This window comes from Petaurus breviceps, unplaced genomic scaffold (assembly GCF_028583685.1).
Source record: "Petaurus breviceps papuanus isolate PSGF00001 unplaced genomic scaffold, PetGlider_PUasm1.0 558, whole genome shotgun sequence".
Lineage (NCBI taxonomy): Eukaryota > Metazoa > Chordata > Mammalia > Diprotodontia > Petauridae > Petaurus > Petaurus breviceps.
This window is the reverse complement of record NW_027186376.1, coordinates 480,423-498,258: the sequence shown is the minus strand read 5'-3', so window position 1 is coordinate 498,258 and position 17,836 is coordinate 480,423. Positions and strand designations below refer to the sequence as shown.

General features: G+C 43.9%; 1 protein-coding gene and 1 pseudogene across 2 annotated transcripts in view; one reads left to right on the top strand and one right to left on the bottom strand.

Annotated features, from left to right (window-relative positions):
* MGAT3 (beta-1,4-mannosyl-glycoprotein 4-beta-N-acetylglucosaminyltransferase) overlaps window positions 1-17,836 on the bottom strand; it is a 55,015-nt gene that overhangs the window by 2,621 nt on the left and 34,558 nt on the right. The window lies entirely within an intron of this gene.
* On the top strand, window positions 7,954-12,023 carry LOC138172992 (F-actin-capping protein subunit alpha-1-like; annotated as a pseudogene).

Sequence of the window (17,836 nt, the reverse complement as noted above, 5' to 3'; positions counted from 1 at the left end):
TATATATATATATATATATATATATATATATATATATATATATATATGTTGAGCCCAGTCCCTACCGGTAGAGGAATGTCTTCCATTCCCAAAGGACTCCTTTGAAAGAAATCCCCCAGTGTTAGGGAACTCACTACATCCCCAGGGAGATCGCTGCACTCTCTCCCCCAGCACACACATATACCAGAAATTACAGGATTTATTTAGAAGTCACCTGATCTACCCCCGATCATTTTACAGATAAGGAAACTGAGGGTCAGAAAGTGACTTCCTCAAGGTTATGTGGTTAGTCCCCTTCTCTTCCTATGGCTCAACTTGGCCGAGTAGTCTGACGTGCTGGGAAACTGGCCAACCTCTTTTGGGAAGGAAGACTGATCCTTCCAGGCTGCTTCCAGGAGCTTGTGTGACTGCCCCCCTCCCAGTTCCCCTGTATCTCCTGTGCTCCCTCAGGTCCCCTCCCCATGCCTGCCAACACTCATCTCACCTTATAGCCTCCATATCTCTCTCTTTCCCCACCCTATGATTTTGCAAGTCACATTCCTCCAGGCTGATGGATGCTCTTGGGCAACAAAATGCATTGTGGGAAAATCCTAGCCCTGATGATTCCCCTGGAGAGGTTATGATGAGGAGAGCCCTTCTTGACTGCTTGCGTTGGCTAGAAAGGACCTAGAGAGCTCCATGTGGGGCTGAGAGAATCCATTGCAACTAGAGACACCCCACCCCCTTTGGCTCCTTTAAGCACTTTCCCATCTGTCGTTCTCTATGCCTGAGCACCCTCCCCCTTTCCCTCATGAGTGACACAGGGGCAAGACTGAGTGTTGGATGAAAGTGCTGAAGGTTGCTGACTTCTAGCTCTGACACTGACAAGCAGTGTGACCTTCTTCCAGTCCTGCAACCCTTCATCTATAAAATGGGAATAATAACCCTTTCACTACCTACCTCAGAGCTGGTTGGGAGGAAAACTCTCAGAAAACTTGCAAGTGCTAGAAAAATAACAAAAGTTAACTTCCATTTCTGCTTCTAGAGTTTATAGCTCTTAAAAGATTGTACAGCATCATCTCATTTCAGTGCCAATATTACTGGGAGGGAAGAACATAGTGCAAGTAGTATTACTGTTTCCATTTTACAGATGTGGAAACTGAAGGCTCCAGAGGGGAAATAACTTGCCCAGGGTCTTCCCAAAAGAGGTGGGGTTTGAACTAAGGTCATTCCTGACTTTGTACAATGACTCTTAATGTGCAGTCAACCAAGTCAAAGTCTTGGGGTCCTCTTTGACTTCTGCCTCTCCTTCAGCCTCTATACCCAAAGAGTTGGAAAAACCTGATTCCCTCCATGATATAATCACATCCCTCTTCTCATGCTGTCCTACCTCCCCTTCAGTTCCCAATCATCTCTTGCTTCAACTCTTGTAATAGCTTCCTTCCCGGTTTCCCCACTTGTAGCAACCTTCTACATAGCTGCCAAAATAAGGTTGTTTTTTTTTTTAAAGCACAGATATGATTGTCCCTCAGCTTTGCTTAAAAACACCTTCATTAGCTCCCCATTGCTAGTTAGAAAACCCAAACTACCTAAGTTGCAGGGTGTTGAAGGGTGTCCCCAGCCAGCTTCCACACTACCATTCTGGTACCATTGATTTCACGTGACTGTCCCACAGGTGCCCTTTACTTCCACCCAAACTGGACCCCATGTTTATTTGTGCATACTTTCCAGCCTTTCTGTGCCTTGCTGTGTCTATCTCTCTTACCCTCTCCCTTTTTGGTCTTGGTGACCTCCTTCTCATTGTTCAATACCCAGCCCAGATGAGACCTCATAGACGCATATAATCCCAAGACCTCAGAGGTCAATCTGTCCAACCTCTCACCCAGTGCAGCACAGCCTCTACAGCATCCCGATAAGAAGTCATCCACTCTCTGCTTGAATACTTCCAGGGACAGGGAGGTCACTACAGAACCACAGACTATCAGGGTTGGCAGGGGCCCTTGAGGCTAATCCACACCTGATCTGCAGTATCTCGTACAAGCTAACCAGCCTCTGGCAGACCTGCTGGAAAAAGGAAGCCTCTCCCTTCCCTTCCCGGGCAGCCTATTTCCCTTTTGCAAAACTCCTATGATTAGGAATGTTTTCATGATATCCGAGCCTCAATTGCCTCCTTGCAACTGTAGTTTCTGGCCCCCCCATACCACCTTCGGGTGACAAGCAAGATAAGTTTAGCTGTTTCTTCCTCCTCAAATTTTCTCAAGTTAACTTAACTATTTACCTGTTGTATCCCCCAGGAGAATGTAAGTTCCCTGGGACAGTTTTTTTGTATTGGCGATAGCAAGAACCTGAAAAGACAGAGCCTACTACTGTATGTAGTAGGCACTGAATAAATGCTTCTAGAATTCAACATCCTCATTCTTCAGACACCTGAAGCCCACTCTCCTGTCCATCTCAAGCCTTTTTTTCTCCCTAGCTAAACATCCCCAATTCTTTCCACTGATCCTCAGATGCCAAGATCTAAACCCTTTACTTGGTTGCCCGCCAACTTAGTTGAATCCAAAGCCATTATATAGAAGAGGAAGAAGAGGCCCAGAGAAATGAAGCTATGTGCCCAAGGTCACTGAGCTAATGAGTGACAGAGCCAGGACTCAATCTGCACCACAAAGGCTGTGGTCAGCAGGAGCTTTGGCCAGATGCCTTCGCCGGGAACGAGGCAGACAGAGTGCTCCGGCCCACAGGGGTGGTCTCTCTGTGCCTTTCTCCTTCCCCTTGGCACTGGTGCTTCCTGTCTCCATGCCCTGGGAGCTGCATGCCTTCACACTAGTCCTGAGAAAGCCATGCAGACACCAACAGGACAGTAGCCTGGACCAACTCTCGGTGTGATCGTGGCTAATTCATCCTATTTCTCTGGGACTTAAAACAGGAATAAACTTTAAAATTCATTTAGTTCAACTTCTTTATTTTACGAAAGAGGAAACTGAGACCTGGATAGGGGCACCGATTCGACGAACATCTCATACGTAGTAGGTAAGCAGCCAAGCTGGGGGCTAGCACAGCCCTCAGGACGGGTTCCTTCTACTCTTAAATGTGCTTCTCCTCCCCTGGACACTTGCACTTTAAAGATGTGCAGGCTGTCAGGGCTGAAAGGGGCACGGCAGCACACAGGACCACCTCATCACAGTTCTGTTACTTGCTGTATTCCCCCATTAGAATGTTTCATTTTTCAACCTTGTCTCCCCAGCCCCCAGCCCATGGACACACACTCCCAAGTGCTTAACACATACTTCCTGATTGGTTGATTACAGGTGATACTGAAGACCTGGAAAACTGAGGGGCTTAGTCAAGGGCACACAGCAGAGCCTGTAACAAGGCTGGGGTCCAAACCTAGGTCTTTTTATTTTACATCTGGTGTCTTTGCCCTTTCTGCGCTGCCCTTCCCTGCCTCCCCTCCACTTCTGGCCCTTTTTCTTCCCCAACCCATGCCCAGGCTACTCCCCAGCAGATCTCCGTTCTCCACCCGAATATAAAGCTCTTCTTCCAAGCTTCCCTATCCCCACCATCTTTAGCCCCTCTCCTCCTCCCCATCCCCCACAGCATCCTGCTCCAAGGCTGGCAGACTTTTCATTTTCCCACAGTGGGCTCTTATGTTGCTGGGAAAGAGAGTTCCCAGGGCTGATGCCCAGCCCTGACCACCCCAGGGCTGCCCCCACCCCCCTTTCTCCTTCCACTTTGGCCAGAACCAGTCTCTCCTCTCCCTTCCTCCTCGGCACTGCTTTGCTTTCCAAAGCAAGGGAACCAGAGGCAGGAGAAGACCCACCCCTATGAGTAGGCTGGGCTCTGGGCTGGGCAGCAGATCTTCATAGATTTCATCATGGAAAGTTGAAGGTCAAAGGGCTTAGCAAGAACTTAGACATGAAAGTCCAAAGAACAGCGGCAGAATATGATCTACTTACTAGCTTACGCAAAATATTCACTTTCCTCATTTGTTTTAAAAAAAATTTAACTAGAAGGACCAAATGATTTCTACATTTCTTTCTAGCTGTGAAATGTGCAATCCCTAAAAGATCAAAAAGTGAGGCTAGAATCTGAAGTCCTATCTGATATACTCATCCAATCAGTCCCCAAATCCTATCCATTCTTCCTCTACAGCAGAGGTCTGACCCTGGGCTCCATGAAATTGCTTTTCAAATATTTTGATGACTTTTCCAATAGAATTGGTTTCCTTAGTAACCCTCATGTAACTTATATTATACATTTAATAAGATGGTTCTGAGGAGGGGTGGATGGGCTTCACCAGATTGCCAGAGGGAACCCCCACACACAACAAGGTAGAGGGCTGCAGCTCCCAGCTCACCTCCCCTCCATCCCTTCCCACCCTCCACTGCCATCCTGCAAGGACTAGCCCAGACCTTCCTGGGGTAATAGTGCCTCCAGGGTTCATAAGCCTCACCATATAGCCAAAGGAATCTGGGACACACAAAAGCTAACCTTTACCCCCTTAAAATTTAAGCTCCTTGAGGGTAAGAATGATCTTGTGTTGGGGTATATTTCCAAGTTTAGTGGATTGTATGGCAAAAAGTAAGCTTAAAACAATGTTTAGTTGTTCATTTGGCAATATAATATCTACAAAACACTTTACATAGTCATTCATTTGATCTAATCAATTCAACTAAACTACATTTAGCATCATTCTATGCATATATACTCTGACTAGATGACATTATTGTCTTATGTTTTAGAAGTTTTTTCCTTGCCTCTTCCTTTCAATTCAATTCAACAAATATTGACTGCTCTCATTCCTCCAGAGGGTCCCTGGGGCAGCAGTGTAGAGGTCTGGGCAGTTCCTGAAGGCAGATGTGGGGAGGACCAAAAGAGACTAGAAAATGGGGATTCATCAAAGGTACAAAATATTTTGGGTGTAAAATTCAAACTGAGATAATAATCCCACCTCACAAGCCACCTCCCCTCCCCAGCTCAGCCCATCTCTAGGAAGGGTGGGAAAGGAGTGGGTAGTGGTAGAAGTCTCAGATGACTAGGGGTGAAGGAAGGAAGCCCATTACAAAGGTAAAGTGGTGTTCGTTTTTTTAAATTTGTCATTCAGAAAAAGGAAGGGTTTAGGTCCCAAATGACCAGAAATCCTCTCTTTTTCCAGCCCTGCATACCCTTCAGCTCCAGCAAGCTATAACCAGCACTCCCCAAAAAACCATAGATCCTAACTCAGATCAGCTTCTAATTATCTAAACTTTATTACCCAAATTCATAAACTCCCAAAACATTAGACTCCTAGAAACCTAAAACTCTCAGAAGATCTGATTCTCAGAACCATGAACTCTTAGAACTTTAAAGTATTCAGTACTGAAGATAGACCCCCAGAACCTCAAGACTCTAAGAACCATAGACTCCTAGAACTTGAGGGAGTCCCCTAGAACCTCAAGGCTCTCAGAATCACAGATAATGAAAAACTTGGAACAGTAAAATGACTCCCAGAGTCTTGGACTCTGAGAACCTTGGATAGATTCCCAGAACATTCGAATTCCAAAACCTTAGACTTCTAGACCCGTTCCCCCCCCCCAAGACCTGGAACCTCTAAAACCATACAACCTTCAAATCTTCAGGGCACTTTTCTGACTGGCTCCAGCGAACTATTAGCTCCGGTGAAGTGAGGTACAGTTGAATGGAACCACTTTCTAGCACTTCCTAAGTGGTGCCATAATGCCTAGACCACAAAATTGGCTGGCCCAGAATCAGGCTGGGTTAGGGATGGACAATTCACCTCTCTGGACAGCTGCTGCTACTGCAGGCTGGGGAGGAATTCTTGACCTGTTACCATGACAATTGGTTTTTTCAAATGGTGAAGGAAGCGGTAAGAGAGGCTGCTATTTTGGACCTGACCCTGACCAAGAAAGAGGAAATGGTCACCAAGGTAGAGATAATGACAACTTTGGGAGGGAATAACCTCACCCAACTACTTTACATTTTGTTTTCTTTCTCTGTGAACTGGGGGTGGCATGGGGGAGGGGTTGACCACATGGTCCTCCAAAGACCCGTCCACCTGCGAATCTTATGGTCCTGATGATAGATTAGGGAAGGAGGGGAGATTCTTAGATCATAGATTTAGATCTGAAAGGGGCATTAGAAGCCATAGTATCCAATCTTTGTTTCGGAAGCTGAGATCTGAAGAAGCTAAACCATTTACCCAAGGTCACACAAGTAGAGGCAAGATTTGAACTCAGCTCCTCTGACACCAAACCCAAGTGCTCTTTCACTAGACAGTAGTCCAATAGGTAACCTAATGGCCCATGAGAACTCTTTACAATTCCAAAGCTCATTACATTCAGGACTCAAGTTCTGATGCTCAAATGCATCACTGGAGAGCCCAAGCAAGTCTGTTTATGCCCCCTTTCCAGCATACAGTGTGTGTTCCCTCCTTTCATTGGAATGTAAGCTTCTTGAGGGCAGGAGTTGTCTAGCTTGTTAGTATTGATATCCCCAGTGCTTATTCGGCACGGTGTGTTGCAAGTAGTAAACATTTAATAAATGTTCTATTCATCTCTCTGTCTGCCCATCTACCTACCCCCTATCCATTTATGGGACTGAGTAAGTTCTAAGAAGGAAAAAAGAAGGTGTAGAAAGAGGGAGCGCATACTCTGAAGTTACCTCTGTGTACTGTTGTGCTTTAAGAAGTGACAAAGGAAATGGTTTCAGAGAAGCCTGAGAAGATTTATATGAACAGATTCAGAGATAAGTGAGCAGAACCACGAGAGTAATTTATACAATAACAATATTCTGAAAACCAACAACTTTGAAAGATGCTGATCAGCACAATAACCAACCACAACTCCAGAGGATTTATGATGAACAATTGCTCCTGAGAGAGAGAAGATGGACTCAAGAGGACAGATTGAGGCATACTTTCTTCGATGTGGCCATTGCGGCTATTTGTTTTGCTTAAATGTGTATAACATTTGTTTTCCTTGCTTTCTCAACTGATAGAGGGAAGAAGGGAGAGAATTTGAATCTGAAAAGAAATTTAACTTTTAAAAAAAGTAAAAATTTTCAAAAGCCACCTCACAGAGACCCAAAACAAGAACAGGTAACTGAAGATGATTTTTTTTAAAAGAAGCACAGTTCTGTAAGAATGCCATCAAGATACTAATGTGCAAAATGATGGGAGGCTGGCCAGCTGGGAATGTAGAGACAAGATCACAGATCTAGACCTGAGAGGGATTCTGGGGCTCTGCAGCCTAGCCTCTGCTTTTACAGTTAAAGGAAACTAGTCAAAGAGGGGGTGACTTGCCCAAGGCCACACAGGTTTTAAATGGCAGAGCTAGGATTCAAATTCATGACTCCAGGTCAAACTTGTAACTAGTTTGGCCACCACACTAATCTTTTTAGCTATGCTGGTGGCAAAAGTAAAAACAAGAAAGAAATGTTTATTCAGCACCTGCCAGAAGCACCCACAGTCCAGGCACTACAACCCTAGGAGAGAGGTACTGTAATTAACCCTATTTTATAGTTGAGGAAACCAAGGCAGACAGGGGTTAAATAGCTAGTAAGGGTCTGAGGGTGGATTTGACTCCAGGTCCAGCACTCTGGCACCACCTAGCTACTTGGAGTGCTTGTTCTGATAATTACTTGGAATCAAAAGAGGGCAGATCAACTTTAGAGGATGATTAATCAGATGACACTTAATGCAAAGGTACAAATGCAAAGTCCCTACACTTGGATTCAAAAAGTTAATTGTACAGGTAAGATGGAGCTGTTAGGTGGCACCATAGTGCATGGAATGCCAGGCCTGGAGTCAGGAAGACTCATCTTCCTGAGTTCAAATGTACCCTCAGACACTTACTAGCTGTGTGACCCTGGGCAAGTCACTTAGCCCTTACCCCCACTCAGTTTCCTTGTCTGTAAAATGAGCTGGTGAAGGAAATGGCAAACTAATACAGTGTCTGCCAAGAAAACCTCAAAGGGAGACCTAGATGGCCAACTTGGAGGATCGAGTGTTGGATGAGGAGAGGTTACAGATAGCTGCCAAGTTCATCACTCATCCTCCCCCAGGAGAATTTAATAAAGTGTTTAATGATGTCCGGTTACTACTTAACAATGACAATCTTCTCAAGGAAGGGGCAGCTCCTGTATTCACTCAGTATAATATGGATCAGTCACTCCAGTGAAGATAGAAGGGTATGATGACCAGGTCTTATTTATAGAACATGGTGACCTGGGTAATGGCAAATTTTTAGATCCAAGAAACAAAGTTTCCTTTAAGTTTCATCACTTAACGGAAAGAAGCAAGTGACCCCCAACCTGAGGACATAGATGGAGCTCTGAAGTCATGGAGAGAATCATGTAATGGTGCATCAAGGGCCTTTGTGAAAAATCACTATTCCAACAGCTCCTATACTATTTATGCTAAAATTATAAATGGGCAGAAGATTATTATTGCCTGTATCGAGAGCCGCCAATTTTAGACTAAGAACTTCTGGAATGGTCATTGGAGATCAGAGTGAAAGTTTACTATCACACCATCTACAAATCAGGTCATTGGAGTGCTAAAGATTCAGGTCCTCACCTACACAGCAAAACTGAGTATAATGCTTCAGGGGAAAATATTCCATGAAATAGAGGATTTTCAAGCATTCTTGATGAAAAAAAAAACAGAGCTGAACAGAAAATTTGACTTTCAAATACGAGAAGCATGAGAAGGTAAACAGAGAAAAGAAATCAAAAGGAACTTATTAAAGTTTAACTATTTACATTCCTACATGGAAAAATGATCATTGTAACTCATGAGACTTTTCTCAGTATGAGGATAGTTGAAGGGAATATATATGTATACATACATATATATGTATGTATAGGAGGATGTATGTGTATACAAATATGTATGTGAGTGTGGGCATATGTATGTTCATGTATACATAGAGGGCACAGGATGAGTTGAATATGAAGGGATATCTAAAAAATAAAATTAAGAGGTGAGAGAGGAATATATTGAGGGACGAAAGGGAGAGATAGAATAGGATAAATTACCTCATATAAGAGAGGCAAGAGAAAACTGTTACAATGGAGGAGAAGAGCGGGAAGGTGAAAGGGAATGGGTCAACCTTACTCTCATTGAATTTGGCTTAAGGAGGGAATAACATACACCTTCAATTGGGTATCTTACCCTATGGGAAAGTAGGAGGGAAGGGGATGATAGAAGGGAAGGCAGATTGGGGGAGAGGGTAGTTAGAAGCACATACATTTGAAAAGGGACAGGGTCAAAGTAGAAAATAGACTAAGTGGGGGATGGGATAGGATGGAGGGAAATATAGTTAATCTTTCACAATATACTTACTATGGAAGTGTTTTGTGTAACTACACATGTACAACCTATATTGAATTGCTTATCTTCCCAGTGTGGGGAGGTGGGGTGAGGAGTGAAGAAGGAAAAAAATCTGGAACTCAAAGTTTTAAAAACAAATGTGTGTGTGTGTGTGTGTGTTTTAATGCAACTAGGAAATAAGATATACAGGCACCAGGGTATAGAAATCCATCTTGCCTTACTAGAAAGCTGTGGGGGGAGGTGGGAGGAGCAGGGAGGATACAAGAGAGAACAGAGTGGGGTAAGGGGTATTCAACAGGCTCGCTATTTTGGGGTGGGGTAAGGAAAAGATGGGGAGAAAAAATTTGCAACTCAAAATCTTGTGGAAATGAATGTTGAAAAAACTAAAAATAAATAAATAAATTGAAAAAAAAAAAGATTCAGGTCCATTACTATGAAGATGGCAATGGGGTCAGACACCACATCCAAGGCCTTGTACAGACAGCTTCCAGTCACTCTCACCAAAATTTACTGGAACAAGATACTCAGCTACAGGATTGACAAAGAAATGAAAAATATTTAAGGCTAGATGTGAAATTCTCCATTTGTAACATGCAAAAAAAAAAAAAGAAGGAAAGGGAAAAAAAGATTCAAAGTATGTTCTTGTAAGTAGGTGGTTTATAAACAAGTGTGGTATTTTTGCAAGGCTTTTCAAAGTTAATAGGTTTTCTTGCCTCTCGGGACACTATTGAACCAATAGCATTGTCTTGATGGTTTTGGTGGGGGGTCCTTGCCACGTAATTTCCTACTGTGGCTATATCTACTTGTAGGGTTTTTTTTTTAAATTCAGTTATTTTTAACATTGAAAAAAGAAAGAGAAAGAGATTATGTCCTGAAATTTATGTGCTGGTTAGAAAATTTTCTGGCCATGATAGGTCTCTCACAAACACGCAGGCAATGTTTTCAGTACTCCCTTACCCTTATCCTTAATAGCACTTCTGATACATCAGTGGTTCTTACTGAGCAACCAATAACTAAAGATGCTGGGCTGCAGGATATATCTACAGGCGTCCTTTCTCTTCTGACTACTGATAGCCATTAAATGGCATCCTGTTAGCTGTAGATTTTTAAATATTTGGCATGGGATTTTTAAGGTCCCTGTGGCGGAAAAAAAAGGGGTTTTCTGGAAATTGCGTAATGAGTAGCTTCTCTGGGGAAAATGTGGGGTTTTTGTGTTGTTTATTTTTGAATCCAAAGACTTGAACCACATTCCCTCCAAGTGAACTTGTTTGCTTTCTTCCTTTTCCCAAAATTCCCTTCCCCCAACAACATGGTTGTTCTAGGCATCTGCATTTTTAGAATATAATTACCTCATTTGTATATATATTTTTTTATATTCAGGAGCTGCTGATACAGTCTGGATGCAGAAGAATAAACATTATAACTCGAAGAATGCAGATGCCCAAGAGATAATAGGCATATTGGGCGTTAATGTGTTGCAGCCGGTTACTAGAGTTTATACAGGAAGTGTAGGAATCAGACAAGTGCAGAAATCACAAATAAAAACAAAAAAGATTTGGTGACTTCGAAGCACTGGCTTTCTATTGGTACCTGTTCACCCTAAATGGTTTGTGAAACTTGTTTGACATTTTCCTTCAGTCCTGCCTGCCAAGAACTCCAGTCAGACAGTGACACAGCAGCCCTTCCAGGAAGGTGAGTGAAGGTATGTGTGCCATAGCTCTCAAAATACAGAGACACCACGGATTCGCTGTAGTCAGCATCAGAATTGCGCGTGGTGAATTCATTCTTCATTGTTTATACTTAGGTGAACAGGTTATCTGGGGTTTTTTTAAACTATGTGCTGTCTTCCTATCACCAAATACGCGTTGAAGAGGAGAATGTGCTTGAAGTGGCATTGTTTTTTGTTCAGTAACAGGATTAAGCAAGTGTTTACAAAGCATCCCGTTACCTATGTAAACTTTTTTTCCAAAATAAAGTATACTTGTATTATTTACCATTCATAATATCCATCCATATTACAAAATACTCTGTACCTACTAGTAGAAATACAAGTTTTATTCTAAAAAAGAAAACCTCAAATGTGGTTACAAACAGTCAGGCACGACTGAACAACAAGTAGGATAGAGGAGAGAGGGCTAAATGACAGTCCCCGTGAAAAAGATCTGGGGGGTCTTAGTGAGCAGCAAGCCCAAAAAGCTGGTCTAATTTCTGGCTAGAGGTAGTCTAGGGTAGTGGCTGTGGGGCTGGCTTTGGAATAAGAAAGCCCTGGGTCTCCGATGCATCCTGGCTGCATGATCCTGAATAAATCACTTCACTCCTCAGTGTTCCAAGAAGTTCTCAAAGGTTCTAAGTTTTATCTTCCTATGGGAAGGGGTTCCCTCTACAGGTCCAGTCACATAAAGAAAAAGGCACAGGCTGGATTAAGAGAAGCATAGTAGGTAAGTCCCCTTGCTGGCCCTCCATGAAGGGCACAATGAAAAACTCTACTGAGCACATTCCTTTCTGACTCATCCCATCTCAAAGGACCACGAGGTACAATGGACTGACTGCTCAATGTGGATCTTGTACTTCTGCAGGCTCGTGTAAATGCAAATCCTGCCAATGCACCTCCTGCAAGAGAAGCTGCTGCCCCTGCTGCCCAGCAGGATGTGCCAAGTGTGCCCAGGGCTGTGTCTGCAAAGCCCCCCAGACCAAGACCTGCAGCTGTTGCCGCTGATGCTGCTGTCTCGCTGTGCCTGTAGTTAGAGGAATTTGTGTACACCTAACTTTTCATCCTCTTTGGATATATTTTTCTATTTTTTCCTATAAAATATGTGAATCAACAAGCATTTATTAAGTGCTTAATATGACAATAAACTCACTGAGCCATCAAAAAAAAAAAGAGAGAAGCATAGTGGGGGCGGCTAGGTGGTACAGTGAATAGAGCACTGGCCCTGGAGTCAGGACCTGAGTTCACACTTACTAGCCATGTGACCTTGGGCAAGTCACTCAATCCCAACTGCCCTGTTCTCCCCCCTCCAAAAAGCAGAGAGAGAGACAGAGACAGAGAGGCATAGTAGAATCAGGAGGTAGCAGGACCCAGGACGTGGGAGGTGAGTCCCGTTCTTTATCCTGCCCAGACCACAGCTGGTTCATTTCTGGACATCATATTTTAGGAAAGACATTCCCAAGCTGGAGAGTGTCTAGCCTTACTAGACTAGCAGACTAAAGGGATGCCAAAGACACAATATCCCAGGGTTGTGGCAACGTGAATGATGACGCCTCCCACACTGTCTGTTTAGACCACCTGTGGCTGTGTGGGTCCAATGAGGGCACCGTCAGGGGCATTCCAAACTAGCAGGAGAGGATGATGAAAGGTGAGGAAGGCAAAGAGGGATGAGGAATTAAGGAACAGATGATATTCCAGAAGAGAAGGCTACTTCATTGCTGTCCACCATTTGGATCTGTGCCTTGAATAAAGGCATAGACGGTCAGTTTATCAAATCTGAGAGGCATACAGTTATCCAATGAGAGAATGGGGACTCCCCACCAAAAGTAAAGGACCACTGGCTCCCACCACAGGCTGAAGCTAACAATTCAGTTCAGTTATTAACTAATTAATTAATAAGTTATTATAAGTTAATAATAGTTATTAAGCACCTAAAGTATTATGGATTTGATTTTTTTATTTTCCTTGCTTTTTTTTCCAATATGGCAAATATGGAACTATTTTGCATGATTTCACATGTATAATTGATATACTGCTTGCCTGCTCCGTGGGTAGAAGAGGATTGGGAAGGTGGGAGAGAATTTGTAAGTAAAAAAATAAAAAACAAAAACAAACAAATAATAAATTTGAAGATTAAAATGTGGAACGGCCTATTTTTTTTTTTAGCAATCGGGGTTAACTTGCTCAAGGTTACACGGCCAGTTATTTCTGGGTGTGGTGCTGAGCGTCTGAGCCCAGGATTCGATCTCCAGGTCGTCCCAACACTGGAGCCGGTACTCCTACTCGCCGAGCCACCTGGCTGCCCCTGAACGGCCTATTTTTTTTTTTTTTAAAGGATTCTGAAGTAGGTACCATGTCAGGTACAGAGGCTACAATGACAAAACTGAAACAATCCTAGCCCTCAAGCTCCTTCCTTACATTCTAGATCAAGGAAATGAGGGTAACTAAATACAAATTATATCTACTATAAATACAAAGTAATTTAGTAGGGGAAGGGGAGGGCACTGACAACTGGAAGGATTAAGAAGGGCCTTGTGTAGGAGATGGGGCCTGAGCTGAGCCTTGAACTAAAGTCTCCAAAGGATCAGGAAGGAAGAGAAGGGGAGGGAGGGAAAGGATTCTGGGTGGGAGGAACAGCCTAGGCAAAGGTACTGAGGTGGGAGGTATCACAACAAGGTGGCCGATTTGATGTAGAGGTCTTAGAATCCTGAGAGAAGAGGGTGTGGTGATATAAAATCAGACTAGAGAGGGAGACTGGGAAGGGTTTTTGATTTTTTTTTTTTTTTTGCTTTTTGGAGGGCAGTTGGGGTTAAGTGACTTGCCCAAGGTCACACGGCTAGTTTTTTTGTGTTGAGTGTCTGAGGCTGTATTTGAACTCAGGTGCTCCTGACTCCAGGGCCAGTGCTCTATTCACTGTGCCACCTAGCCACCCCCTGGAAAGGATTTTAAAGGCCAAAGGAAAGAATTTGCACTTTATCCTAGAGTAGTTTCTGTAGTGGCTATTAGGAAGCCAGATCCCAGCAGGCTGAGAAGAGAATGAGAGGTGAGATAGGAAGTAGAAGCAAAAGTAAACATTTCTTTCTAGGCTGTAGGAGATGATAACAATCATCACTACAATAATAACAACCAGCAAGGATAGAGTACTTTAAGGTTTGTGAAGTGCAACAACCTTGGGAGATGGGCGCCATTACTGGGATTACAGGAGACAAGATAAATGTAAAGTTCTGTACTCGGCTTCAAAGAATCAACTGGACTGGGGGGAAGGGACAGGTTGTGAGAATCAAAGGAGAGAATGTTTGTAAAGCACTTAGCATGTGTTTGGCACATAGTAGGTGTTCATAGATAGTTGTTCTCCTTCCTTCAGGTGTGAAAGCCCCAAGTTTTTGAGGGGACTTCAAGAACAATAGAAATCAGCTGGACCCGTGGCAGCTTCAAAAACTGAGGAGTCTATGTAGATCTAGGGTCTGTTGAGAACAGCAAGAGGAAAGCAGATCCTAGTTGCAAAGGAAGTCATGCAGCAATGTGGATTTGGAGTCTGAGGACCTGGGTTTGAAACCTGCCTCTACTGCTGACAGCACAGAAGAGATGAATTCAAAACCTGCCCTTTTTTTAAAATAAAGTTTGTGTGACCTTGGGCAACTCACTTCCTCCCACTGGGCCTCAGCTTCCACCTCTGTAAAATGAGCTGTTCATCCTATATAACCCCCAGGGTCCCTTCTAGCTCAAAAGCTATGGACCTAAAAACTTTCTAACGATTCCAGCTATCCCAAAATCAAATAGGCTGTCCCCAGAAGTAGTGAGTTCTCTGTCACTGAAGGTATAAAAGAAAAAGAAGATGAGATGAGCATTTGGAGATTGTGAGGTGGGGATTTCTGTTTGGATATGGGTTGGTCAAAACGGCTCCATTTTACAGATGAGAAAACTGTAGCTGATACGAATCTCTGCTGGAAATCTATGAGACAGACGTAGGCTTAGTACGATGGCACCTGAGGGACTTGATACATCTGCATCATGTTAGTTCCCAGGACATCAGACACCAGGGTCAAGGAAACTTGCCAAAGACAGATAGGATTTGCTCCTCCCTGACAGCTATCAGCACAATTTACTGAAAGCTTTACAGGGACAGAGGAACAGGCTTCACTTGAAGCATCCAAAAGGACAAGGATCCACTTCTCCTGCCCTAGATACAGAAAAGTGTCCACCACACCCACCCTTTCCCCATGTCCTGCTGAGATCAGCACTAGCCTCCCTCCCCTCCCTCCCCAGAGGATGCAGTACCAGCCTCTGGGAGATGGGACAATGGACAAAGGGTTCCTTTCAGAGCACAGAGACCCCTATCCACCTCCATCCTAGCTAGTCCCAGGCCTCTGCCCTTAACTCCCACCCCTATCATCTCATCTGGTACCTCCCTCTGGGGCACTGGAAAGGGTGAGACAAGAGTAACAAGAAGTGATGGCATCGAGAAGAGAGAAAGAGGAACAAAGGGTAGGAGAAGATGGACAGGCAGACAGAGGGGCTCTGGAGCTTAGAGGCTAGGTTGGGAATTTCACCCTCATGCTCCACTGGGAGTGAGAAGAAGAAGGAGAAGGGGAGGAAGAGGAGAGGAGAGGAGAGGAGAGGAGAGGAGTGTAAGGGGCATTACAATGGGTGCATTCAATCAGATGATCAACAAGCATTAATTAGACAGCTATTATATGCCTGAAACTCTGCTGGGTGACAGAAACAAAGACAATAATGTATCAGTTCCTGCCTTCAAGGACCTTACATTCCATCAATGGATATGTTTGCAAATATATGTATAAAATAGACCCCAAATAACCATCAGGTCAGTTATTTGGGCAGGGTGTACCCTTAGCAAGTGGGGAGGATTAGGAGAGGCTGGATGCTGGGGCAAAGAGAGTGTCGTTCAGAGGTTCTAGGCAGTGAGGAGGGAGACCCAGGATGGTCTGTCCAAAGGCTGAGTTGGGAAATGGAGCCTCCCGTAGGAGGAAGATCAAGGATAATTTGGCCAGAGCACACAGTGATTGAAGAGGACTGTGTGAGGTTGGAAGGGTAGGTTGGGGCCAGGACATCGAGAGACAGTCAATGGGGTTTATTAAGTGCCTACTATGTGTCAAGCACTGTGTTGAGTGCTAGGGATACAAAAAAAAAGTTTTTTTTAAATGGTGGAGAAAACATACAAATAAATCTGTACAATCAAGGTAGAGATGGGATGGCAGGCACTGGAATTCAGGTGGGTGGGGAAAGGCCAGGAGGCAGAAATGAGGGCTTTAGGGACAGCCAGAGAAAGTGTCTGCTCCGAGGAGATGGAGAATCCTGTTCTTGAAACCCAGGAAACAGAGCAAGGGAGAATCAGAATGTAGGAACCTTGGATGACTGCCCCTGGGCAAGGTGCCTAAAGCCTCAGTTTCTTTATCTGGATAATGAGTGGGAGGCAATAGCAATTACACTTTCTTCCCCACCAGGTAGTAGATTAGCTTTGCTTAGCTTTGCTTTGCATTTATTTTTCTATGTACATATCTTCTCAATAGAATAGAAGCTCCTCGGGGGCAGGGGCTTAGTTTTTGTTGCTATCTCTAGCTCCTAAACATCCTAGAATCAGAGATATAGACCCAGAAGAGACCGAGAGGTCATGGGCTCCAACCCCCTCATTTTACAGAAGTGTCTGAAGTCCCACGGCCAGTAAATAACTGAGCCAGGAGTCCAACCAGGGACTGGTCCCTAACCTTTCTTGAACAGCAAACACTTAGTAAAGGTTTGGGAGTTGATTGTTGATTATAGTAGTAAAGAAAGCTAAGGAGATACTGTAGGCTGCATGAGGAGAAATGGGGGAGGCGGGGGTGTGGAAGGGGCGGGACAGTCAGATTTTACTCAGCTCTGGTTAGACCTTGTCTGCGCACCACATTTTAGGCAAGGCAACTTGGTAAACTGGGCTGAGGCCAGGGTAGTGAGGGACTCAAAGCTATATGAAAGGAACTTGGGATGATCTATCTGGAGAAAAATGGATTTAGGGTGGGCCATGAGAGCAGCCCCAAGTAGCAAACCTGCTTTTACTCAGACACAGCTTCCTGTCAGGAAGACATTAAATTCAAATCTCACCTCAGACCATTTGTTACCCGGACAAATTCCTTAACTGTCTGCCTCAATTTCCTCATCTGCTAAATGGGGATAATAAACTTATCTTCCATTATTGTAAATATAAAATGAGATCATGTTTGCAAAAAAAAAAAAGCGCTTAGCAAATCTTAAAGCATTGTATAAATGGTGTTATTATTGTTAGGCTCAGAATGGGGATTTGATTTGTTTGGCTTGGCTCTGGGGATCGAAGTAGAACTGGGAGTGGGGAAGACATAGATGGAATTAACAGAAGCAGATTTCAGGTAGATTTGAAAACTGATAAATCAGAGCTGCCCTAAAGTAGAATGAAAGGTAATGAGCTCTCTGTCTACTGGAAGTGTTTCCAGGTAGGATCTAGGATGTTGAAGGAGGGATTCCTGCTTAAGTTTATTTGATGAGCCAGATAATACTGAAGGTCCCTGACAGCTTTGCCATGGTAGATTCTGGGTTTATCAGGAGAGCTGTTTGTTGGCATTTTGTAGGTCAGATCTTATCTTATTTGCAAAAAGGGGAACTAGCAGGTGCAAGGAGTCCCAGGGAGAAAAGCTTCACCCACCTATGATACAGATGCCAATGATCAGGCAGTGGGTCTCTTAGGAGGAGCTCTGCCTGAGCCCAAAGGCTATTAATTGGTAAAGCTCAGTGTGCTTCTGATTTTAAGGATAATATTCTCTCTCTCTCTCTCTCTCTCTCTCTCTCTCTCT